This window comes from Ambystoma mexicanum, chromosome 5p (assembly GCF_040938575.1).
Source record: "Ambystoma mexicanum isolate Mex_15411 chromosome 5p, UKY_AmexF1_1, whole genome shotgun sequence".
Classification (NCBI taxonomy): domain Eukaryota; kingdom Metazoa; phylum Chordata; class Amphibia; order Caudata; family Ambystomatidae; genus Ambystoma; species Ambystoma mexicanum.
In genome coordinates this window covers 400,623,828-400,649,924 of record NC_090930.1, presented here as the reverse complement: position 1 = coordinate 400,649,924, position 26,097 = coordinate 400,623,828, and positions in this window count along the sequence as shown.

Below are 26,097 nucleotides of genomic sequence, written 5' to 3'. Positions count from 1 at the left end.
TTTTTTTGCCCTATCCAGGTTTTCCGGGGTGACATTTACATTACAAATCTGCACAATAGAAGAGAATTGATAGCATTCCTGACAAGATCTTCCTGAGTGTGTGTCACCCCTCCGAAATGCGACTAAAAACGCAGTGCATATTTGTCACAGGATAAGGAGGACTTGATAAGGGTAAATGGGGGTTTCCACATCACCAGAGTAATAAAGTAAATAGTCTCAAGACCAATAAGAAAGTAGAATGTGCAACAAGAAGATGGTGATGATCATTCATAGGACTTTTGGTGCAGTTTAACATTGGAAGAAAGTGGTCATAGCTATCTCTTAAAGGTTTACACCTTTGTCATCCATGAGTAAGCCCCCATTTGACACACTAAGGGGTTCAAACCAGACCCAACGGTAAGCCTGGTGTGCCTAGGGAAGGTTGTGGTTGCTGATAAACTTTACACATTTTTGAAGCAAAGAATATATGACAAACAACAACAATGGACAAAAGGGTACATGAAGGAATAAAATCCATAAAAGAAGTAAATGTCGGGTGACGATTGTTCAGTTCAAATTTCTTTGGACATTAGGAGGGGCAAGAGAGAAGTGGGATCAATCTATGCAGGAATTAGAGAAGTATCATTAGGCTTCCAATACCACCAATGGAAAGGTGTGGAACTGAGAAAGGGTGCTTATTTGTGGCGACAGTACCCATACAGATTACGGATATTAACCTCAGAAAACATTACCTATGGTGCCAAGCTTGGCCTCCACATCGAAATACAAGGACTGGCAAGGGAGCAGGAGACCTGGCATAAGGACCCAGAAAACACCAGGATACCACAACTATTAAGTATGAAGTTTATGTAATAAGTTATGCACAACCTGTGTATCATAAATAGTAGATGTGCAGCATCTGCTCATCCTAGTATGAAATGGATGGAATGTGCAACTTGTTATGAGCAGGTGCACACGAGTTGGCCAGCTTGCAGGTTCTACATTGTGCATTCTTTGAGAGGGCAGTTAGAATAGAGACTGACTGGTCAGGTTGTGTTGCAAAGACTTACAGAAATAGAAATACGCACCACATCTCACCTGTATGTTGTAGAATAGGTTGGCTTTATGCTAGAAATAGAAACAAGTTGTGGTATTGTGTTGGATATTTTCATGTTCTGATTATAACTGAAATTGACAGTCACCTTGCTTGTATTCATGTAGGCAGTGGTACACATTTTGTTTGTCCCGATGAACTTTTAAAGGGATTTGAATTTATAGGTTAGGCACATTTTGTAGAGAAATAGTATATTTGATTTTAGGATTTAGAGAGCTATAAAGTTTATCTGGTTAAATTTTTTCTTAGTAGCCACCTTGTTTATAGCCTGGCTCCAAATACTTATATACATTGTAGTGATTTATAATTGTTTGTGTGTTTATTCCCCTCCTTTTCAACCTCTGCCTCCTATTATCTCCCCATCGAACCTCTTCTGCTGTTGTTGTTGCAGACGTTGCAGAGTGCTCATTTTATTTTTTCCAGCCGTCACACCTGCCTTCTAGCACGGGTGTGCATGCACCAGACTGCTTCCAACCACTTAGACAATTGAAGTGTGCCACTCACCTTTGCTTCTGTGTGTATTGAGTTTCAACACTGCCCCTGTGAGCTACCCCTCACACTCTTCTCGTACCACCACTCAGTGTCTTGGGAGGAAAGCTCAGGGGCAACGCGCTCGCTTTGGAAGCAAGACGACGTGCAACACAGATTCGATCCCCGGATCCCCTCTAAGAAACCTCTGGGTATGAAGTGCATTATCAATTACAATTGCAAGATAAAGTTAAAAACTGTGCACCACAAGGGCTCACACAATATAAAATAATGGATGCTTTGTGCCAAAAAATCGTGGAAAGAACAATATGTTTAGTGTAATAACTGTTATAACCATACAGAAAGGGAGAGGCATCTTGGCAGGCTGTTTGACCCTCTGCTCGGTTATGGCTCTGCTTGTGACTCTAACAGTACCTCTGGCTATCTTGGGGCGCAGCAGTTTAGATGACTTGTTGCGTGAGCTGAAAACTGTAACCACTTTCAGAAGATTCAAGAGCATTTAAAGCTCAGGCTCGCTAACCCAGACTCTTAATCTCTTTAACTAGATATGATTTCTCTCTGATCGCACTGCCACCCCCCCATCACATACTCTACAGGACTACACGGGAGTTCTTCATAATCATCACACACTCCCGGCCTTCGTAGGACTCGTTGAACTATTTTACTACTAAGACCATATTTTCCTCCAATTGCTAGGTAAAATGTTTTGTGACCTGGTGCTTCCCTTTGTTTGTTTTGTCTCTTCTACTCATATTTTGACCAATACCAACACTTCCGGCATGTAAACTTAACCCAACCCCATTGTCAACACATGTCATTTTTCCTTCCCCCCTCTGTCTCCTGCCCTCTGCCAGCCCATCTCCTATTGTATTACCCCATCTACAGTACGCTTTGAAGAAACCAATTCCTTGCGATAGAGTTGTAGGTTATGTTAGACAAATGTTCTGTGGATTACTCAGAGCTATTAAATGTAACTGGATTCATATAAAAAGCTGACAGAAGAAATGTTGCCAGACAATCTAGATTTTTAATGTTTGTATTGGATAGCAAAAAAAGAGACAGGGACTGGTGGAGGTTTTGTCCAGGTTCTCTGAATATCTCCTACACTAACAACCTGTCCCTTTGTTTGCTATTTAGTTCTGCTGCATGTGTCCAAGCTCGAAAAAATTAGAAGTGGTTGATGTCTTTGCCTCAAATTCTGTATGCTTTGATCACTGCTGCTATAAAGTAGCTCACTGTGCCAACTACCTCCAGGAAGTGCATGTGGTCTCTGAACGTGCTCTGCTGCCTTTGCTATTGAACCAATTAACCTGTTTCATTACAGGAATCTTTTAGATCACCTTATCCTCCTCTATTGAAATCACTGGCATCACAGCCTGTGTGCACGCTTACACTGGCACATCACAGCTGTTCCTGATCCTGCATTGGGAGTGGAGATGAGGGGGGAGGCCACCCTGGGGCTTTCCAGACTCAACGCCAAATCTTGGTAAATTAATCCATGGAAATAGGCACCAAGGAGTGTGAATGCATCAATGTCATTAAAAGATGCATGGAAATGAGTGAAGAAGGCATATTTTATTTCATAATCATACAAATTACCTAGGACATCATTAATAGGTATGTTTTAAAGAGACCATGCATTTCAAGGTGCCTAAATTTGACCATTATACAAAACGGTCAACATTCATAAACACATATACATATATAACATTCAGTATGATCTCATAAAATTCACACATATTCATCACAGAAACGTATTCAGCAATTGTTACGCAATTTATGAACCACATATTCCAAGTAGGACAATCTTCTTTCTGTTGTCTCCCTTAGTTGTCTAAGAAGCAGCAGTTAGCCCTTTCTCCAGTATGGAGACATCCTCCCTCCTCATCCCAGTTTCAGGTATTCTGATGAAAGTGTACAGGAGACGACTCTGTCTGGCAGGCTCAATCGAATGACTGGGAGCAGGGCTGCATGTTGGCTTCCACTATTTCCACTGGGCTTGGAGTAGTTTAGTAGTGCTGGTTTTGTCTTCTTCTGAATCATTATAGATCTCCCACCTCGAGATTGTTTTAGGGTGTTCTGCTCTGGGTACTTTGGGTACGTTCTTATCTTTAGGTTTTGTCGGGCACTCAGACTTGAGTCTATGCATACTTGTGTTGTGTTGAAATATTTTCTGCACAATGCTTTGAAGTGAAGACCCTTTGTAGAAATGGTTAAACATACCCAGATGTAAGGCTTTGCAAGCTTGCATCCCTGTGTTGCAGATTCTGGCAACAGCTGAATGGCAATGGGGAAATGCCTGGCATGCATGAGGGCAATATCACGGGCCCATTTCGGGGGTAATGACTCTGTAAAGAATTAGCTTTATTCGTTCACCCATCTATAAGCTTCTCTGGTGGTTTTTGCTCCTAAGAATCCTAAAAGTTGATCCGGTTGCACAGGGGGCTTTATCTAGACATGCCATAGTTGTCTTTAGTAGAGGTTTTTCTCATGTGTGGTGAAGGAGTATTAGTCCAAAAAGGCAGGCTCGTCACTGTTGACCTCTACTTGTTGCCATCTTCAAACCTGATGTCGAGCTTATAGCCAAGGAAACAGAAAGTGTTTTGGAACTTCCTCTTTTAGTTGTATCTATTTATGCCAACTAGGAGTAAAGCTATCATTTACTGGCTGCTCGTTGATTCAGCCTTCCTAAAAATACACAAAAAAATGTTTTGTAAACAACCTCTACATTACTCACAAATAGATGTAGTATTGGCTGATAGAGATATATTAAATAATTTGCAGATTGTCATCCATTCTAAACTTCTCTCCTGTAATGCTCCGATCTAGCAAAATTATGACTTTGCACGCCAATCTGTGCGCAAAATCCTGTTTGTCGATTCATGGAATCGAATATGCAGCACTTTTTCATATTTTGCATGGACTTCGTGCAGGCTTGGCACGTCAATGCAAGAGGCTGAGTGCCTTGCATGAGACACCATGTAGAGCATGGGCATGGCTTGCAAATAGGGCAGGTTCGGGGGTGGAATAATGAAAATTAGGAAGAACAAGGGAAAATGTGGCCGTTACAAGGGACGACCGACAAGCAGTCCATCGCACGGCAACTATTATATGCAATGACACTGTATTCATGGATCCGAGCATGCAACCTCTCGGCTAGGAAATGGCCATGGAGAAGACATAACAGACCCAATGAGCTTACACAGAGTTTTTAATGTTTACTTTATGAGGGGACAGATGCCTCCACCCCCACAGCCTGTGAAAATTAATTTTCACAAGCAAAACTGCCACAAATAGTGCATGAGCAAATTACAAATCTAGAATAACAGTTCAATCTGTGGGAAATCAAACGTACTATGAATATCCTTTCATAACACTAAGGAGGGAGGCAATGATCGTAGTCTTTCAGCAGAATTTCAGCTGGTATTTAGCAACATATTGTCATATCTATTATTTAAACACGTTTATTAGAGTATTTCAACAGTCACATATTGCAGGAGAAAATACTCATGCACAGCAATACGGAAATAAAGTGGGACTGCATGGAAAAACAAAGATTAACACAATTATCATTACTATTATTAGATACCCAGGAATCATTTATGTCACAGAAGAGGCCTTATAAATCAGCTGTAAATAAATGAGTAACTACACTGGCAGCTTCTATGCGAAGTTGGGATACCACATGAATGTTAAAGTTCTTTATCAGAAACCGTAAACAGCATTAATCATCCATAATTAATCGACTGAGAATGTTCAGATTAATAGGATGGCACAACACGCTGATCATTATTGTCATTCTTTTGCCCTTTTCCAAAAACGAGAACTTTACAATACATTCACAAATACATTGCTATCAAACCTTCTCAACAGAACAGTTAGTAACAAATATTGGTATATTCGCCAATGAAATCATTATGTCATTATGCATATTTCAGACCAGTCAACGAAATTCCCTGTAATCGAGTTAGGCGCTTAGAAACGCATGGTGCAATGTCTGTATGCACTTTCCAAAAAATAATCAAATGAAATAAAAAACATGCAAATGCTGGAATATATAAGGGTATTTGCTAAATAATGCTAAAATGTGAACCTTAACCCTCCTCCCACCCAGTCTTACACATTAATTCTAAATTAGAAACTGTGAAAAAACTTTGCAAACGTTTTTTTCTCCAACAACCGGAACAAATAATTTCCGGCCGAAAATCAAACTAATTACTTGTATAAAAGCAACATTCTTTTTTTTAAAGTTATTTTATTGGCTTATACAAACCTTTAAAATAAAATAAAAAAGAAAGACTTATTTCCATAAGTCTTATCCATCCTTAGCATCCATAGCATCAGATAAACGATAAACGATAACGAACCAGACAATCCCCAACCAGCCATGAGAGGCGACAATTGAAATTCAGAAGTTACGTCAAAATTTGGCAAATCCCAGCTCGAGGAAATGAAGAGGAATAAAAAGGGGAAAATAGAAAACAAGGTCGAACAATCACATATAGTCTATTTCCCCTTTTTCATGTCCAAGTACCCCCTTCATTGTTCTTTTCCATCAACCGGGGATTTTGAGGTCAACTTTAATTTGATGTCACGTAGGAAGTTAGTTAAGGCAAACATTACCTTCTGCCACCAGTCGTTAGCACATAGTGTCAATTGACTTGAGAGTAGAGCTCCCAAGTGTCTCGTTCTTATTGAGCGCAGATCTTCACAAAATAGGACAAGATGTTTCAAAGTCTCTTCTTCCTGTGAACAAAATCTGCACGTCAGATTAAGATTAGCATATTTCGACCATCTGTCCTTAGTCCGGAAAGCATTCAGTCTGAAACACAGGTACAGGGATCTTAATCGTGAATCTGGAAAGAGAACAACGTACGGTTGTACCCTTCCATAATTGTTTGCTTCACATGGGGCGTCTTTCATACTGCTGTTTGACGCTGCTGTTCTTCGGTAGAATGCCAATCCTGTTGCCACATTTTCTTTTTTGCCAAGTTTGGGTTTTCATGTAATAGGTCTACATCAATGTCATATTCTTGTAGGATCTCTTCACAACGGTTGTACCAGCTGGCTAATATAGAATTAGAGTTGTTGACAACGTGATGGTAGAAAATTTCAAATTGCGGGATATTTGCCTTTCGTTTGGTCTTACAAAACAGCGATACCAAGTTTCAACTGATTTGGGCATTAATGGATGTGAGTGATAGTTCGTATCGTAAGCAAGCGGTGGGCGTACCTTTTGGGAGTTGCAATACTTTTGACCAAAATGAATTTTCCAAGGTTGCCCATAATTCATTTGGACATCCAAATGTGCTCTCCGCAGTGTAGATAAGAGCTGGAACTACCTTCTGCTGGTAGAATGTAAGTACAGGCTTCAAGGAAAATTTTCCATATTTTTGGTTAAGCACAAAGGCTTGCGATGATAAACGTTTACATTTGCAACATTCAGCACCTGCTATGAGGAACCATTTGCTGAGACGTGGCAAATTTACCATCATACCATACATTTTGCAGTACTTCAGAGCACTACCTTGGTATGTAACGTACATTAAAAAACTTTAGTTGCAGGGACGTTAAGGTGACAACTTAATGTAACAAAACCCTGGAAATGCATATTGGGGCCACCTGTTAGCATATAACAGGTTACACTTGTGTTTTTTCTCTCTCAGTCTCCGGTGGCCTTGAGACCCTTTGACCCTTTGTACCTGAAGTATACCTGAAGTATACACATATACGTGGTATTTACCTCATTAACTTTAAATACATTTATTAGAATCACTTTACTACCTAACTCTACCGAAAACTCTGTAGTGCCCCTCTGACCCTCCTTTTCGTTTGCTTGACCCTTTTTAGCCACAACCATAGGGTGCACACATCCAGACTACGACTTATTTACTCATGCCGATACGTCCTTCAATCAAATAGAACAAACAACCACAAATAGAGCTGAATCTTTAGGGTTCAGCGAGGAGAAAGCTAGAAGGACTCTCAGTTTAATCAAAACCACTGGTGAGGAACTCAAATCTGCAGACAAACTAGAAACTTTAATTAAACCATTAGAGTGGAAAATTTGCGGTGTCATCAATTTAAAACTTTATGCAACCACATTAGCGCAATATCACAAAGCACACAGAATCCCACCAGGCCTAAGGGTAAACCTCGAACCAACTCTCTGTAAGGATATTGGTCAAGAGGTGGCGCCAAATCTTGAATAAATGCAGCCTAGATCTGATACTATTAACAATAGAGGAATTGGCCAAGAATTAAACATCCCTGGAAGAAGAGATTAAGAGCATCAAAACAAGTCTTAGCAAACGGATCACAGAGGAACAGCTCCAAATAATGTTGGAGGATACCAACAACAAAGTGGAGAAATATAAACAAGAACTAGAGACGAAAAAGATCAGGAAATTTAGAGGGGACACTCACGATTATAAATTAGAGATTATATACACCTGGCAAGAGTATTATGGACAACGTCCTAGCAGGCCCTCCCATCTTCGTAGACCGAAAACAGGACCACCGAACACAGAGAATACTTCTTCAGAGGCCTCAGAAACTGAATTAGAAGCGGCATCAGGATCCAATATAGACAAAGACATCACCCTCCCTCCCCCAATGAGATTGAGGTGGAAGCAGGTAAAAGCATTTTTTTAGAAAAGGCCCCATCAGAAGGGGAAAAGAGAAAAAATCCTCAAAGGCAGAAACCACCCAACAAGAGGACCTAGTTGTCAACATCTCCTCCTACACCCTTTACCGATTGGAATTAGGGTTACTGAGAAAAGGGCTGTCATTCGTACTAGAACATTGCAGCAACCTTCTAAGGGAAAAGATTGACTTTTTCAAATTAATCAGAAAGTTAAAATTGAAGGTTTTCTTCAATTCAGTGGAAATGGACCCCATAGAGGAAAAGACATCTGAGTATCTAAAGATGCTCTCCAAGAGTATGTTTAATTCACCGATGCAGAATCATGTATTTACGGTCTTTGAACAAATTGTACTAGAAGACTTTAAAAGGCTCCCGTTCAATTCCAAGAGACACAATCATTTCTCCAACAGGGAAAGACAAATCTTACGGAACCTACTCGACAACGAGGACATCATCTTCAAATCTGCTGACAAGGGAGGGACCTGGTTGTCATGGATAAAACTGATTACCTTGAAGAAATAGAACAACAGCTAGCGGATATAGAGATAGAATCCGAGCGCTTATTCAGGAGGTTCTGGAAAAGGGCATTGAATAGAGGAGTTATCTCTGACAAAACACGTAGGTTCTTGGAGAACAAACGTTGCATCACTCCAGTTGTATACATCCACCCAAAAATTCATAAGGGACTGACTAAACCCCCAGGGCATCCCATCATAGCGGCCACCGAGAGTATCTGGGAACCTCTAGCGAAATATCTTGATAAGGTTCTTCAACCATTGATCCAGACTACAGAGACCTACATTAAAGATACTATGCACTTTCTGTGCAAACTGAAGACAGTCCAATTTGTTGAAGGGAGGGATACTCCCTTCACAATGGATGTGACCTTGCTATATACAAATATTGCTCACGAGGCTGGATTGGAAGCCATTGAATGGCTACTACTATGTTCAACTGTCAGGGAGACAGGCTATTTATACTCACACTCCTGAAACTGGTTCGGATGAAAAATGTCTTCAAATTCCAGGACAGATATTTTCTACAACTAGCAGCTATGGCCCCCACATATGCCAATGCATACATGTTTTATCTGGAGAATTAACATGTACTGACATGGCCAAGATGGACACAACATCTCTCGATCTTTGTCAGATACATTGACAATGTGTTTGGGATTTGGTCAGGTCCAGTACGGACGAAGTTTCAAGAGAGAGGCTACAACCGAACTCTGATCTCCAATATCACTGCAAAAGTAGATGACATCGAAAGGGAGACCCTCTTAATGTCAAAACCGGACAAACAAGGACAAACACTGGTTTATGTGACATCCCACTCACTCCAGAGTCGGAAGATCAAAGGTATTATTAAGAAAAATTGGCCCATGTTACAGATGGATCCTGTACTACAGCCACTATTTAGGGAGCCACCTACTTTTTCTTACTGCCATAGTAAAGCTCTGCGGAACAGCCTAGTCAAAGCATAGATGCAATCTACCAAAACAAGTAACAACAAACTGTGGGATGTTTTTACCCATGCATCCAAGCCCTACCATAAAACTGTGCAGTACTGGCATGGAAAACATCATGATGGCCAGAACTCCCCAGAGAGTGCACAGGGAAAACATGAAGAATAGGCTGCCACCCATTTTTGCCTATGTTGTGAGCACAGGAGGGCACTGCCTAAAACCACCATTGGGCTACACACACAGTAGCCTGAAACCATTGGGAATGGCAATGCTGATTGCCAAAAATCAACTCAGAACTGTGGGGAATTCATTTTCTTAATCCCAAAAATGGTTGCAATACCGGTACTCACCACTATCAGAAAGCCGGCGTTTTAAAACCACCAGACTTTTGTGTAAAACTGAACAAATGAAACAAAACCAGGCCAAGGAAAGACTTGCTAAGAGGTGGATACAATGTAAAACTATATTCTGAAATGACTTGAAGGAAGTAATTATTTAATGTATAGGTAAAAATTGTCAGTTTGATTTGAATGTAGAAAACTGGGAACAAAAAGTGACATTTAGCTGAAACCTGGCTTAATGAAACTGGATTGTGCCTGACAACTACCCCCGACAGGAGTTGAAACCTGCTCAGCCACTCTTCCCAGGCCTAGCTGCATCCTGCTGCCCCTTGCCAAAAGGAGTTGACACCTCTCTGATTGAATTAAGGGAGGGGACCTGGGAACTGGAAGGGACAGAACAATGCAACTTCCTTGACTCAGGCAAATGTTATATTGGGGGCGTCGTAAAATAGCTTCCTCTTGGGAGAAACTGGGGGGCAGCTGTGCCTATGTGAACAAGCTGGCTTGGGGGAAGTGGATAAACCAGTTATTCCACCATGTGATGCGGGAAGCCACACCCCTTTTTGACCAGAGCATAATTTAAAAAATGATAGATAACTCATAGTGCGGACTTGTCAGAATTATATAAGTAATATAATTATTTTTGTGATTTTTCTGTGCATGTTTTAAGAGGTGTTAGGACCCTGTGGTGTATTCTGGGGGGTTGCTAGCGGAAAATAGGGTCTTACTCCAAATGTCTGCATGTTAAAAATCTGACACTTCATCAATTAATGTCCATACTCCTTGTGCACATTTGTGTAATTTTGGGTAAATGTCCGATATTGCAAAACCAATCAAAAAGCGCAAAATGTTGTCATTTTTTAATGCAGGCCCCCAGGAAGATCAGAGGCGGACAAGCATGGACCATAAGGAATATATAATATGTACATGTAATGTCAACCACTTGTGTACCTGGGAAATATGTATTTGGATCAGATATAGATTTGTGGGCAAATTGACCAGGGGAGGATCCTCTGACCCATAAACAGACCTCATCATGATGACAATCCATTTCCTTCCCCCAATCATGGGAGAGGGGAGAATTGGGCCAATGACAAGTAGAGAGGGGGGTGTTATACAAGGGTTGTCATCCAGAGTACTGAACTGGATATAAAAATACATCAATAAGGGTTTTCCTCAGCATCCCAGACTAGGCATTGACTTAGCTGTAGTGTTGATTCAATATTGCTTACAAAACTTAAAGTGACACAACCGTGTCACAACTGCCAGCACTGCAGTAACATTATAACAGGGAATAGCATTGCGCATCCTCACTCCGACAAAGCCATTCTATTGAAGCACTCGTGCACCTGTGATTCTAAGAATGTGGTGTATGCAGAAATGCCACTGTGGATACTATTATGTTGACATCACAACGAGAAAAGCACAACTCTGCTGGACGGAGCATACATCAAATATTCGCACACAAAATCCCAAATTCCCTGTAGCAATGCATTTCCTAGAAGCAAGACACACAGTTGCCCAAATGAAATGTGTGATCCTAGAGAAAGTCACATTAGGTAGTAGAGGTGGTGATCTGCACAGGAAACTGTTACAAAGGGAGGTTATCTGGATTTACCTCTTAGACTCTATCCATCCTAGAGGTATGAACTGTGAATCAGACTTTATGTGTTTTGTCTAAACAACTGGAGTTAACCTGTTAAACTTGTTTTGGCTTTACTAATTTGGGGCACTTTGTGTTATGGCTTTTATGAAATGTTGACTCAAGTTTATGCTGATCATCAACCTGTGGGCTCTATAGAATTATGGACCCGTAGGTCTTGTTTTTTTATAACACTCAGCGTCACCACTTTTATTAAAGGTTGATTAAATCGCAGTAATTAGGAATTGGAAAATCATGCTAATCATCAACCCTCGTGCAAAATGGTATTATGGACAATGTGACATCATCCGTGAAATCTGTTTCTTTGCACTTAATGTGGTACTTTTACACTATATTTGCTCTTCTATTTATGAAATGATGGTTTATGTAAGATATTGATGATGTACAATGTTTTATATTTGGAACCAATATGAGATCCATGATGTGGAATGTTCTGTAATGAAATCAGCTAATATAACCTTGGTATTTACAGAATGCAGTCATATAGGCGGTGTTCCCGTAGAGGTACTCTCTCAGATCTGTGCTTACACTATTTTAGAGTAAGACAATGTACTATCTATCTGACACTGATACTAATTAAGTTACACCCACGTGGGTAGGCTACAAGATCGTTTATATTATGGCTTCTTTCACTCTCTGGGCATACCAGCATAGTAGCTCTTAATTAGGTACCTCCGAGATATGGACAGGGAAGGGGCACCCAGCTGATTCTCATCAGCATTTTGCCTCTCCCCCTGTCACCCCGATTCCCTCCGTGATGGTTGTTTGATGCTGTACGGGTAGCAGACTAGGGAGACTAACACTAACGTGATTTGGGCACACACATTAAGAGAATGCAGATGAGCAACTCAGGAGTGGAGGCACTAAGCCGACATGCCACGGCACTTTGCCCCTCACAAACATACATACTACATAGCGCTGATTCCATCTATGGAGCAGCAGCACGTTTCCTCTTAGCGAACTGTTTCGAATTCTGTGATTAGCGGGTACACAGCATTAAAGGTTACCATGACGACGCTGGCACTCTCACACCAACATGGCCACCCTACGGCGCAATGCGCATGGGTTGCACGGCAACCATATAAACATTTCCCTTGGAGGCTACACGACCTAGAGGAGACTAGCGTCGGACCTTGTTCCTGAACACAAGGGTGAGCACGATATGCCACTGTAGGACTTTTTCATATAACGCACATTATGATATCACGTCTAGGAGAATCTTTGCATTAGCAATATAGCGCGCACGAATGCCGCATACGCAGCAGCGCTCAAGACTCAAACATATTAGTGTAAACGCCTGGCAGGGTAAATGCTTACACTTCACAGTGTCGATTAGCATAGTTGGCACGGCCCACTCTACACCCCACAAGACACGGGTATCTCGGAGCGGTTCACTCTGACTCAGTGCTTTTATCTTATCCTTTATCCCTAGATCACGGGGCTTGTGTCTAAACACTAACACGCTAGAAGACCCTTACCGTTACCGTTAGGCGCATGTCGCCTAAGCAAAACTGGGAAAGACTGACATACCAGTAACCTGTTGATGACTCCAGTCTTCTACATCTGTTTCCCACACAGAAGCGTGAACTTATACCTTTCACAGAATTGCATTATGATGCAAAACAGCTAACAAGGACTACCCGATTCTAGAATGAAGAATTAAGGTTAGTTGCCTTATACATCCATGATGTTTTACCAGCTAAATATCTATTTCCTATCTCTTTTGTTGATTTAAGCCTTTGTGTGTCACCTTTCAGGTACACATCCGGGCACCCAAGGTGGAACATATGAACGAGGAATATTAGGTTCTATGGCCAGAAGAAGGATTTAGAACAAATCCGAAACGCGTTGGCAATTTCTACATCTCTAGGGGAGCTTATTAGGTGTGAACAAACCGACAAATGTTTAAAAATTGTTTAAAAATGGTGTCAAAAAATTGTGTCTATTACTGTGTTTAATGTAGTTGTGTGGAGCTTATAACAAAACTCATGCTTGCTATGTGACCTATATACCAATAGAACTGGTATATATTGTGTACCAATGCCATTGTTTTTGGTGAATTATTGTTTTTCTTTATGACATTTATCCTTTGAAAATATATTTTGAAACCAATTGCTTTAATCTGAATTGTTTGCTTGCCTTTTGTTTAATGTTTTTAACATTGAATGATTTGGGCTAATGGAAGGCCCACCCATGGAATATTATACTTAAAAGTATGTATCAACAGTCTATCATTCATTGGACATTGAAAATCTGTGAACATTCAAGTTGGACAACGTGATCTGTGATAACCCGGGCGGCCCCGTTTGTCACACAGCACGTACAAAAATTAGCTTTGTGATTGTTTTATCCCTCAAGAGTGCATATTGGGGCCACCTGTTAGCATATAACAGATTACGCTTTTGTTTATCACTAATTACATTACAACAGTAACTGGCATTAAGCATGGCCTTCAGCCTGGGTCAGTGTGCATGGCCAAATATATTTTAACACATGAATGGGTACCAGCCACGGCCTTCAGTTATGGACAGTGGTCTCAACCTACACCCATGTTCACTGAATATTTTAAAACGCTAACAATCTTTCAACCATAGATTTTGGCCTTTACCAGTGGATGCAGCTTTCAACAGTGTCCACTCGCACCAAATGCTTTATCATAATTGATATTCCCAAGCTTTATCCCACATCTTTTTTTAATTTCTCAGTTCTGAAATGTTGGTTTGTCTTCAACAGAATAAATATACTATTAGTACCCTGGGATGAAGTGGATGAACACTTCTGACAGATGTATTGAATCAGAATGAAAAGATCCTAGGAAGGCCTCTCCCTCATCTAAGTGCTGCTACTGGAGATAGGAGCACCACATCTGTAAACACTTCATGAAAAGCCTCCTCTTTGAACCTCTGTAGCATTTCTAATAACTCTTCAAAGAGAGTGTTCCAGTGCTGCCAGTGGTTGAAGACTGTTTCTGGCAGCACCTTTTATTGGGGGAAGGTTGATTCTGCACAACCACTGCTCACAGCTACAGTAAAGATATAACACCACATATAAGCCAAAAAAGACTGCCCTCCAGTATGGGCCAGAACATCTCATGCAATTTCCAATACATATCATCCACATCATCCCAGGAGACTCGCCCCATATGATTTATTATGATTGATGTTCACAAGCTATCGACAAAACATTAGAAGGGCCACGTCTTAGTGATTTCATGAGCAATGTTACACATATTCAAATGTCCAACTGGTGACAAAAATATAAAATAACAAAAATGACAACTCTGAAAAGACAATGCCACAAAATATTAAGCCACCTCTCTAGAATTTCTAAGAATTCTTCAAATAGAGTATGCCAATGCTGCAAGAGTTTGAAATCTCTAGCTGTTGCTAGCAGCACCTTTAATAGGTGCATGCTGATTATGCAAAATCACAGCTCACAGCTACAGTAAAGATATAAGACCACATATAAGTCAAAACAGACTGCAGCCCAGTATTGGCCAGACCACCTGGTCCAGTTTCCAGTACACACCATCCACATCATTCAAGAAGACTTGCACCAAATAACTTATCATGATTAATTTGCACAAGCTTTGAGATGGAACATTTGATATCCCACGGCATAGAGCTTTGTTCCAGATTGTGCAAAGTACCTCCTCTGCCTCTTTCATGGAACAGTGTTTTTTAACTTTAAAGAAGTGCCAACTCTCAGCAGTGATATTCATGTGAGTTGCCGTCTTCCTCAGTGGCAATTAATTCATAGGCCAAATTATAACATCATCATTGCTGGTACTCTCATGATCGGACATGTTGGAATGTCCAATCGGGAAGGAATATGTAAAACAATAAACATGACAATATGAAAAAGACAATGGGCCTCATTCTAAGTGTGCCAGTCTGGAAACAATGGTGCCGTTAAGATTACCGGCACCGTTATTTCCAGACCGGCACACTACAACTGTGCTGGTGGGTGCCCTCCCACCCTGCAGGTCAGACCTGCTGCGCGGGACGGCACCTGCACGCAGAACTTTCATGGGAGCACTGGCATAGTTATCAACAGTGCTGCTGCACCCGTGTCCCCATTCCCATAGAAACCCATGAGACTCTATGGGAATAGGGGCTAACGTAATTACCGGCGCCTGACTTTCTGGCATCCAAACTTGGAATAGCCCAGTGGCACCGGGAAGTCAGGTGCCGGTAATTTTTGACAGGTCTGGCGGCAACCGGCCGGTAGCACCGGAAGATTTACCAGCAGACATGTAATGAGGCCCAATGCCTCAAAACATAGAAAAAGTAATATTAGAAGGGTTACGTCTTACTGTTTTTTTGCACAATATTAGACATATTCAAATGTCCAACTGGTGACAAAAATATAAAATAACAAAAATGACAACTCTAAAAAGACAATGGGCCGCATCACGAGTTGGGTGCTAACCCCAGCGGTATTGGTAAATCCCCATTCCCCATTGGGCCCATTCAGGAATTCCCCATTCCCCATTGGGCCCAATGGGGAATGTTCGGCACTATTACCGCCGACAGTAAAAGCGTCAAAAAACGGCAAAATCGTGGCAGGGGAAAGCTGCCAAGCTGGTGATTTCACTGACCCTTAAATGCAGTAGTAATAGCATTACCACCAAATTTAAGGGTTACCGCCAAACTCGTGATGAGGCAGATTGTCACTAAAAATGAAACCGCCTCTCTGAACCTCTCTATCATTTCTAATAACTCTTCACATAGAGTGCTCCAGATCACAAAACAAAGAAAAATAGTATTAGAAGAAAAGTGAGTTAAAACAATAAATCATTTTAGGGGTATAGTGCCAAATGTGCTTGCAGTTACTCAAAACCTCTTTCATTAGCAAGTACAGAAAGCAATGATAAATGTAAACTTCTTTTTTTGTGGTTGTGGTGATTATTCACACCTACAGACTCCCACATCCGCAGATTGGATGGTTTCGTACACACGGATGTCATGATATGGCTGTGTCAATAGATCCAAATGTGCGATTGCACTGCCCATAGACACAGCTAGACAATACCACAAAAAATGAAGCCACCTCTATGAACCTCTCTACCATTTCTAATAACTCTTCTAATAGAGTGCTCCAGTGCTGCCAGTGTTTAAAAACCCTGGATGTTGCTAGCAGCACCTTTAATGGGTTGAGGTTGATTATGCACAACCACCTCCTACAGCTACAGTAAATATATAAGACTACATATAAGCCAAAGACTGCAGCCCAGTATGGCATCATCCACATCATTCCAGGAGCTTTGCAACAATGATTCATCATAATTAATGTTCCCAATCTTTCTGACAGAACATTACCAGAGCCATGACTTAGGGGGTAATTCATAGAATTCAGCGCACAAGTGGCGCACGCGGCTGGCGCACAGTGTGCGCGTGCGAATCCCTGCGCCAGCCGCGTGCGCTAAAATCAATTTCCGCGCACAGCGTATTCATGGATTCCAGCCACCAAAACCAGCCGTGGCGCACAGTGGCGCAGCGACCCTGCAGCAGCGCCAGTTACGCCCCCAAGAACGCCTCTCGCGCAGGGAAAAGCCATCAATATACCCAATCCAGCGCAAAGGGCTGCGCTAACCCTGTACCAGCACAGCAAGCGGACTACGTGTATCACTGGGGTGCGCGGGAAGTACCTCACGCGATTTGCCCCGTGCGAGCAGGGTACGCGTATTTCAGGGGTGCGCGGGAAGTTCCACACGCGATTACATCATGGTACGTGTATTTCAGGGGTGCGCGGGAATTACCACACGCGAATGGGCCCGTGGGAGCAGGGTACGCGTATCTCAGGGGTGCGCAGGAAGTTCCACACGCGATTCCATCAGGGTACGTGTATGTCGGGGTGCGCGTGAAGTTCCACACGCGATATCAGCAGGGTACGTGTATTTCAGGGTGCAGGGGAAGTTACACACGCGATTTCCGCAGGGTACGTGTATATCAGGGGTGCGCGTGAAGTTCCACACGCGATATCAGCAGGGCACGTGTATTTCAGGGTGCAGGGGAAGTCACACACGCGATTTCTGCAGGGTACGTGTATTTCAGGGGTGCGTGGGAATTTCCACACGCGATTGGGCCCGTGCGAGCAGGGTACGCGTATCTCAGGGGTGCACGGGAAGTTCCACACGCGATTCCATCAGGGTACGTGTATTTCGGGGTGCGGGGGAAGTTCCACACGTGAAATCAGCAGGGTACGTGTATTCCAGGGTTGCGCGGGAAGTCCCACACGCGATTCCATCAGGGTACGTGTATTACAGGGGTGCGCGGGAATTTCCACACGCGACTGGGCCCGTGCGAGCAGGGTACGCGTATCTCAGGGGTGCGTGGGAAGTTCCACACGCGATTCCATCAGGGTACGTGTATTTCGGGGTGCGCGTGAAGTTCCACACGCGATATCAGCAGGGTACGTGTATTTCAGGGTGCAGGGGAAGTTACACACGCGATTACCGCATGGTACGTGTATTTCAGGGGTGCGCGTGAAGTTCCACACGCGATATCAGCAGGGTACGTGTATTTCAGGGTGCAGGGGAAGTTACACACGCGATTACAGCAGGGTACGTGTATTTCAGGGGTGCGCGGGAATTTTCACACGCGATTGGGCCCGTGCGAGCAGGGTACGCGTATCTCAGGGGTGCGCGGGAAGTACCACACGCGATTCCATCAGGGTACGTGTATTTCTGGGTGCGGGGGAAGTTGCACACGCGAAATCAGCAGGGTACGTGTATCCCAGGGGTGCGCGGGAAGTCCCACACGCGATTCCATCAGGGTACGTGTATTACAGGGGTGCGCGGGAAGTGCCACACGCGATTTCAGCAGGGTACGTGTATTCCAGGGGTGCGCGGGAAGTTCCACACGCGATTCCATCAGGGTACGTGTATTACAGGGGTGCGCGGGGAGCACCACACGTGAATTGCACGTGTGGGTCCTCCCAGGTGTTCCCTCTACACCCTCCACGGCCCCTGCAGGTGGCTCACACCACAGGGGCCTACCCTGCACATGTCCTGCAGGCACACCATCCACCATGGCCATGACCCCCAGCCAACCCACATGTCAACTTGCACTACTGCCCACCAACGCATGTCCCCCTGCACCCCCAGTCACCAGGGGCACCCTCCACCAGGCCCCACCCATGTCTCCCACCACCCCCAACCCCCAGCAGTGCAGGGGCAGCCTCCACCAGGCCCCCACCCATGTCTCACACCCCCCGAGTCACCAGGGGCAGCCTCCACCAGGCCACCACCCATGTTTCACACCACCCCCACCCCCCAGCACTGTGGGGCACCTGCCAGCAGGCCCCCACCCATGTCCAACTCATGTTCCCCACCACCCCCACTCCCCAGTACTGTGGGGCACCTGCCAGCAGGCCCCACCCATGTCTCCCACCACCCCCACCCCCCAGCAGTGCAGGGGAAGCCTCCACCAGGCCCCCACCCATGTCTCCCACCACCCCCACCCCCCAGCCACCAGGGGCAGCAGCCACCAGGCCCCCACCCATGTCTCCCACCACCCCCACCCCCCAGCAGTTCATGGGCAGCCTCCACCAGGCCCCCACCCATGTCTCCCACCACCCCCAGCACTGTGGGGCACCTGCCAGCAGGCCCCCACCCATGTCCAACCATGTTCCCCACCACCCCCACCCCCCAGCACTGTGGGGCACCTGCCAGCAGGCCCCCACCCATTTCCAACTCATGTTTCCCACCCCCCCACCCCCCAGCACTGTGGGGCACCTGCCAGCAGGCCCCACCCATGTCTCCCACCACCCCCACCCCCCAGCCACCGTGGGGCAGCCTCCACCAGGCCGCCACACATGTCCAACTCATGTTCCCCACCACCCCCACCCCCCAGCACTGTGGGGCACCTGCCAGCAGGCCCCACCCATGTCTCCCACCACCCCCACCCCCCAGCAGTGCAGGGGCACCCACCACCAGGCCCCCACCCATGTCTCCCACCACCCCCACCCCCCAGCAGTGCAGGGGCAGCCTCCACCAGGCCCCCACCCATGTCTCCCACCACCCCCACCCCCCAGCACTGTGGGGCACCTGCCAGCAGGCCCCCACCCATGTGCAACTCATGTTCCCCAGCCAACATGTCATCACAATCTAAATCCCTGGTCCCTATGGTCAGCCTCCAAATGCAAAACACCCACCCGAGTATTGCATCCACCCACTCATAATTTGCAATTACATCACAGAACACCAATTGCAAGTTCCGAAACAAACACATTTCCCTCACATACACCCAATGGGTGTCAGTGAATCTCAAAACACATATCATGAAATGCATGAAACCAATGAGATACCACACATTGAAGTTCACCAAAAATAATATGTATTAAAGGAAACATCAATAGATTAAAAAATGAAGAAACAGAAACGTGAATGTACAAAAATGAAAAGAAGCATGTCCGTCAAAAAAAGCAAAACCAAAAATAAAAATCCAAAGTAATGTCCAAAGTCAATGTCCACAAAACAAAATCCAATGGGAAATAAAAAAGAAAGCCATTGCTCCATGGTTAAAAATAGAAAAATAAATACAATCCAACTGTCAACTATGTACATGGGAATAATCCAGGGTCCATTATCCCAACAAAATAAAGGAAACCTAACTAACTACACTAACTAATAAAATAAACTATATACAAAAATGTGGCCAATGTCCGAAAGGTCCAAATAAAATAAAATCAAAAAAGAAACCTAACACTACCTAGAAACTATGTACAAGGGCAGCGGGCTAGTTTCACGGCTCACTTGTGGATGTTCCGGGCCAGGGCATCATCGAACTCCTCCTCAATGTCCCAGAGGCGGTCCTCCTCCATGGCCCCGAGGGTCCGCAGGGCCGTCGACGTCTCCACCTCCAAACCCCTGCGGATTGCCTCGAGGCACTCGGCCCGCCTCAGGGCCCTCCGCATGGAGTTCTCCGCCCTGACCATTGTGAGCCGTGCCTCTTCCGCCCGCTGCCGCTCCGCATCTATGGTGTGGCCCAACCGCTGCCACACGGAAGACACTCTCTGTCCTGGGTCCTCCTGCCCTCCGGCCGATGCCTGCCCCTCCGATGTCGAAGGCCCCGAGCCTTCATGGCTCCCACCACGTTGCTGCTGCTGCTGTGCCTCTGCCCATGCACTGCCTCCTGCTGCCTGCACATCCTCCGCCGGCTGGGGTGCAGTCGTAGATGTGGCCACCCCTGCTGGACGTCCGACTCCCGACTGTGGCGGGGATGCCTCCTCCACCAGCCTGGCCGCACCGTCAGAGGGAGCTCCACAGGGCACCCAGGTGACTGATGGGTGGGAAGATGGCACAGAGGACGACTGGCGCGTAGGGGGTCCAGTTGAGGAGGGGGTCGGAGCAAGCCCCATCAGACAGAGGAATCCGGCCTGGGTGACCTGTCCCAGCAGGCTGACGTGGTCAACAAGCCATTCGAGATGACGTGCAGTCTCTCCATGAAAAGACTGCAGGTCACCTCGCATGGCCCGTTGACGCAACGCCAAACCAGCCAGGACAGGCTCAACCCGGACCTGGATAGCCACGTCCGCAGGCAGAGGAAGGCCAGTTGACGTGAGCTCATCCCCTGCCTGAAAACGGGTCTGGACGTAGGCATCCCTGCTGGTGCAAGATGATGCAGGGACAGGATCGGGGACAGGATTGCACACAGGCACCTCCGCGGCGGCCTGTGCTGCCTCCTGTCCCTGGTCCTGCACTGCACCACTAGCACCAGTGGGATCCCCACCTCCAGACCCCGTCTCTGGTGCTTGCACGGCCTCCTCCTCCACCAAAACCCCCACCAACCTGGATGACTCCGTGCCATCTTCCCCTGCTGGGCCCTGTGGGGTCCCAGCTGCCCCTTCTGCTGCCGAGGAGTCCAACTCCAACTTCTGCCTCTTGGACCTCCCCCCGGCAGCTGCGGCCTGGGACGCGGCACCGGACTCCTCACTCCCCGACGAGATGACAACCTGGGAGGGGAGCCGGGCCTTGCGTCTCCGGCTGGCGGTCGGATCCCCGCCGCTGTGCTCCACAGCACCTTCTCCGCCCTCTTCATCAGTTGACGCTGCAGACAGGGAGAAACAAAACACAGGCATCAGGGCACTGTACAATGGACACATACACACATGACAGTTGTACATGAGTGGCATTGGCAAACCTCAGACATGTCATCACAATCCCCAACACACATGTCATTACAACTCGCACACATGAGCCATACCACAGCCATATCGCAACTGCCACCACCATCCATACACATACAACAGCATGAGCAGCCAAAGGTGAGCCAGACATCACATGCAACACAGGAAGTGCACCACACATGTACACACACCACCACACTTGCATGCATGTGTACACCTCTGCCAAGTGTCGCACTGTTCAGACGGGCATCCATGTCACATCTGCCAATAAGGCTTCCACATACCGCTGTCACATGCATCCATGTTGCATCACTGTTGCACCCTTGTCAAATACACACACATGCACATGTACACAGTGCTGATACATGCAGCCGAAAACAACATACATGCGTGACATCACGGAGATGTCTACTTACATACACATTCATCCAAACATGTGTGCCCACACAACTACATTTGGCATGCAAGCCTACACACACAAGCACCATCCATGTCTCACACATTACAGCCCTCGCATGTGTCAGCCCCACTTCCCTGTACACCCCCACCCATACTCGACCCCATACAAACAGATGTGCAACCTGCACACTACTGAATAATCACCACACGCACTGCTCACAATCAGGATGCATGTACAATCACTGCTCGACTCCAGACGGGTCTGCTTCTCAAGGACCTGGACGTGGAGCGCTGGGGATATGCGTTCCAGGACCCTCATCTGTTCTTCCGACAAGTGGCCCGGGCGCCCCTTGGCATCCGCTGCCTTCAAGAGGCACCGGGCCTTGTTCAGGGTCCTGGACCTGAAGTCCTCCCAGCGCTTCCTGACATGTTGTAAGTCACGGACTGCCAGCCCCTCCGCGTTGATGGCAGTCACGATGTCAGTCCAGATCCGAGTCCGTCCTTCCTTGTCGGCGCGGGAACTTCCGAAGAGGGCATCATACTGCCCCAGGACTTGCTCCACCAGGACACCAACTTCGGTGGCACTGAAGCTGGTGCCCCTCTGCCTCTCTGGCCGGGGGTTGTCAGTGGTCACAGATGGTGTTTGCCCCGACATGACAACCCCAGAGGCAGGAGTGGGTGGGCAACTGGGTCCTGGGGCTGGGTTGTGGAGCGATGGAATCCCAGTCGGGAGTCTTCGGTTCCAGCAGGGGTGGTCACAGCAACAGCACCCCTGGCTGATGTGCAGGCAGCAAATGGCAGTGCACGTGGGCAGCAGGCAGTCAGGCAGCAGCAGATGGCAGGTGGGAGCGTGCTCGGGGCTCTGGGGGGCAGTAGTTCGGCCTTCTGGGCAGGAGCGTTGTCTTCCGTGTGCTTACGCGTGGCCAGCTTGATACGGAGTGATTTGGCATGTGAAAAATCTGCACGTCAGCGTGTAATTCGAGGAAAGGCCCTTAGCGCGTAAGCGCGTCTGCACGCATACGCATTTTCATTGGACAGAAGGCCCCTCAAGCGCAAGCGCCCCTGTGACGTGACGCGTGCAGACGTGCATGCGCATTTCAGCACACGTGAAAAACTGCACGTCCGCGTGTAATACGAGGAAAGGGCCCATGCGCGTAAGCGCGCGTGGAAACTGCACGTCCGCGTGTAATACGAGGAAAGGGCCCATGCGCGTATGCACGGCAGCACGCATATGCAATTTCATTGGACCAAAGGCCCTTAGCGCGTGAGCGCGTCTGTGACGTGACGCGCGCAGGTGTTTCCCTCATTGCACGTGATGACAGAACACACGTGGATTTCCACCAATCGCGTGTGAAAGTTCCCGGCACCCCGGAACACACGTACCCAGGCTAATCGCGTGTGGAACTTCCCGCGCACCCCAAAACACACGTACCCAGGCCAGTTGCGTGTGCGCTCACTCCCCTCCGATCACACGCGATGACACTTGGACCGTATCCGAATACGGGAAACCCGCGCATGGCAAAAGAAGTGCACAGGCATCAACGCGTCTGCCACACGAAGGCAGGCGGAAGCGTCCCCGCGCACAGCATAAAAGTGCGCGCAAACAACAAACGCGTATATACAGCTACGATGAATGCCCCAATTGTCGCTGCACTGATCGTGGGACACCGCAGGAGCAGGAGAATAGCCAGGGCACGCATTTTCCCACCACGGACAAGCCTTTTTGGGATGCCTGACGACCAGGTCTATGGCAGGTATAGGTTTCCACCCCATATCATCCTAGACCTGGTCAGGGAGTGGGAAGATGACCTCACATCCCCCACCCTTTGCTCCCAAGCATTGAGCCCCTTGGAGAAGCTGCTCAATGTCCTGCATTTTTTGGCCACTGGGTCATTTCAGCGGACCACTGCCATAGTGGGGGGGGTCTCACAGGCCACGCAGTCACGCTGCCTTCACCAGGTACTGGCAATCATGACAGCGCGCCCCTCAGTCCGCAGGCACATATACATGCCCAGAACACCCGCAGAAAGGCAGGCCGTTGTCCTGGATTTTTTCAGGGTGCACACTTCCCCAAAGTGCTCGGTGCCATAGATTGCACCCATGTGGCCCTACGTCCATCTAGGGCCATTGAGCACATCTACCGAAACTGCAAGCACTGGCATTCCATCAATGTACAGGTGGTATGTGATGCAAAGGGAATCATCACCTCTGTCTATGCAAACTACCCTGGCTCCACCCATGACAGTTTCATATACAGAATGTCCGCCCTGAGTCGGGCCCTGGAAGCTGGGCAGCATGGCGACACATGGCTCCTAGGTCAGTACAAATGCCCTTGCACATGCATGCAAGTCACACACAGACTAATATCCAAACCCTAATAATCTCAACTATTATCACCTCCCCAGGGGACAGTGCCTACCCTCTGAGCAACCACATGATGACGCCAATCCGGAACCCCACCACACCACCCCAGGTAAGATACAACGCCGCCCATATTGCAACCAGGGACATAGTGGAGCGCACATTCGGAGTGCTCAAGTCACGTTTCTGCTCCCTTGACCGCTCTGGTGGGCAACTACTCTATGCACCACCAGTAGTGTGCAAGATCATTGTGGCAGCATGTATCCTGCACAATGTTGCAACACGGCAGGGCGTCCCGGTGGACATGGTGGTGCCCCCACATCCCCAACCACAGGCACAGGCGCTGGCCATGGGAGGGGACAGGGCACGTGGCGAGGAAGCCCGGACCCAGCTTGTGGCCACATTTTTCACCTAAACTCCCACCCCTGCGGAGTGCACACAGGCCTGGCACATACCAGGTGACAATCGATGATGACAAAGAGACAGTTAACTGTCACAACCCTACCACCCTGAGAAAGTTGCCATGGAAGTGCCACATCGTCTGCATCCCTAGCTACTTAAACACAAGCTATCCTGTGTGAACAAAAGGCACACATATGACATGATATGGGCCATACACAAGTATTCCAAGGCGCAATGAGGCAGGGAGGGGGGAACAAGGGAACACAGGGAACGGTACTACTAGGCCAGGTGTCATTGGGATCGTGCAAGTGCAGGGGTAGGGGGAATGGGAAAAGTGCAAGGGGAAGGGTGGGGGGGAGTCCAGTACAGGGGAAGTAGCCCAAAAAAATAATACATAGGTCGCCTGGTGGCAACTACAAAGGTAAGTGCAGACAAGTGCTGGGAAGGGAGGGCTGTAGGGATAGAGAGACAGTACTGCAGTGCAGGGGTTGCCAGGGAGGCAGTGCAAGTGGAGAGTGGCTGGGCCAGGGACCGAGGTCGGTGAGAGTGGGCCAGTTGCAGCTCCTGTGCAGTTCCAGTGGAGAATTCTGCAAGGGAGAGGCAGACAGTAAGCAGAAGCAAAGAGGAAGTTCTTGAGGTTCTTCCAGAACTGGAGATGATTCCCCTCAAGTTCAAGTCAGGCCGGAAATCTGTTCCAGGGTGAGGGCCCTGCTGCGGAGAGAAATCTACCCCCAGCTAGTTGCTCTGAGAAGCGGATGACACGGACATGCAAGGTGTGCATCACACACACCTGCAAAACAGGCCATGGCCATCACTGTCATGTCACTCAAACCCTCCCAAACATCAACATGACATGGCACGCAATACCCATACACCAATGCAGTAACGATAACGTACACATTGCCATGTCCTAAATGCACAGTGGCATCAGACACTGCTGCCTGACCCGGAATCAGATGAAATGACAGACCAACAACCTCCCACCCAAAATAAGTCATTTCCAAATGCATTACAACAGTCGTAGACGTAACATCACAATAAATGCCTGTCTACATGCACATTATGCATTGCAAAATCAACACTGCAGCTCATGTGTGCAGTGTCCTA